This window comes from Gossypium arboreum, chromosome 11, assembly GCF_025698485.1.
Source record: "Gossypium arboreum isolate Shixiya-1 chromosome 11, ASM2569848v2, whole genome shotgun sequence".
NCBI classification, from domain to species: Eukaryota; Viridiplantae; Streptophyta; class Magnoliopsida; order Malvales; family Malvaceae; genus Gossypium; species Gossypium arboreum.
In genome coordinates, this window is record NC_069080.1 from 108,686,045 (window position 1) to 108,688,519 (window position 2,475).

The window sequence follows — 2,475 nt, forward strand, 5'->3', positions numbered from 1 at the left end:
ATTCATTTCAAACTTATGATTCGATTATAAAAGCACATTGCATATTTACCAACATGTTATACTTGCCATTAGGCCATATAAGCATGATACAATACATTATCATTTCATCTTTAACATTCGGTTAAACCCTTATCTTACAAGGAACACCGAATTCACATAACATATCATTCCACCGGCATTACGCCTGCTAGGCACGAAGGCCCGAATACACATCACCGGCACGAAGGCCCGAATACACATCACCAGCACAAAGCCTGCTAGGCATGAAGGCCCGAATACACATCACCGGCACGAAGCCTGCTAGGCACGAAGGCTCGAATATAATACCAGCACTAGGCCTGCGGGATTTATCTCGGATATAATACCAGCACGAAGCCTGCGGGATTTAACCCGAATATTTTACCAGCACGAAGCCTACGGGTCTTTAAGCCCGGATACACATCAAATATCATGCATATTTAATTATATATTAACACATCTCATTCAACATATCACATTTCCATTTCACCATTCAAACTTAACCTATAGTGACCATTCGACTATAAGTCATATGCATAAATTATTTATCGCGCAACTTGGTTCAAGTAGAACCAAAAGGTCACGATGCATCTAATATATACATATTGCTCACTGATTCGTACACAACCTTTCAAATTAGCAATTATAAGATGGTTCCGCACATAGCCCATCCTTATCGATAATTTACGATGATTTTACCCTTACTCACATATATGTCATAGGCATTTTTACCTATGCTTCTCAATTCACATTCATAATTCAATTCCAATCGATTTAACATGCCTAAGAACATATCGCATACCTGAATAATTTACTTTACGGAACGAATCCACATATCGTATTAGCCCATAGTCTTATAGCACCACACTTTTAATGGTTTACCTCATCGAAGTTCACATTTAATCACTTTAGTGCCAAGCCATATTTGGCTATCACAAAGGACTAATAATAATAATTTTATACACATCATGGTTTCCTTTAGGTATTTAATAATCACAAATCGTGATATCTCCACCAGCACATATACGGCATAGTTTATTCATTGTAACACTCATTTAGTGCATCAAATTTCCAAATCCAATTCAACTTAAGCATAATAGCCATAATCGACATAGCCTTAAATCATTACATATTCGGCACATTAACTAAATAAAATTTACATTCCTTTACCATATTAATTTAACTCTTGGGCATATAAAAGGAATCAAGCTTAAACATGAAGAACTTACCTCGAATGTTGCCGAATGATTACAACGGCTATTCGATTACTTTCTCTTTTCTCTTATCCGAATTTGCCCTCTATGCTCTTGAGCTTAAAATTTAAAGATTTTAAACTAGTCATTATTCGACTATTCAAGCATCACTTTCAAAATATAATATATATATATATATATATATATATTCAACTTTCACACCTACTGATCATAGTAAGCTTATAAGAAATCAATAAGCAACTCATTAACAAATTTCTGTCAATGTTTACCACATAATCATAATTTCACTGCAAGCTGTCTTCCTGAGCAACAGGTACTAAATCATTTATAACTGGAGCTACGAAACTCTAAATCAAGTTCCGTTAATTTTATCTGAAAATGTACCCATATATATTTTACCCATAAAATTTTAAGGATTTTTGGTTTGGCCAATAAATACCAAATTTTTCTTAAAGTTTCCCTTATTTCATTGTTTGACTAATCTGACCACTCTTCACTACGAATCAAATTTCTCATTGTACAAAATTCAAAATATGTTCTTGTTTATTTTATTTGAAACTAGACTCATTAAGGAATCTAAGCATATAAACTTCATCTTATAACCATTTTTGTAAAATTTATAATGATTTTATAAATACATAACAGAGGATTTAGAAGTCATTTTGACCCTGTCCCACATCACTTCAAATATCTCATCATCGGCAATTATTTTGCTTACACAATTTCTTTTATAAGAAACTAGACTCATTAAGCTTTAATTACATAATTTATTCAGCTTCCAACTCATCTCCCACAATTTATGGTGATTTTCCAAAATCACGTTACTGCTGCTATCCCAAGCAGATTTATTACCAATTCACTCTTTCACACATACCTTGCATGCATGTTATTTAAACATGCATATCACAAATCAATCATCACATACCTATAACTTCACTTAAGCATAATCTTCCTTTCATCATTTTAAAGAACAAAATTCCTCAATATTATCCAAGTTCACATTTGGCCATAATACACACAACATGTTAGCCGATTTTTCCCCTTAGCATCTAAGGCACATGCATGCTCATTTGCTTGGCTCAACTTCATCTATTCTACATTTTTCATCAAAAGAACATGAAACACCAACCATTTCTCTCATTTCCATTCATGACCGAATGCCCACAACACAACCAAATATCAAAAATATGCTTCATGGGTTAAGGTAGAAACAAGAAAAACACATGAACATCAAAATAGAAGC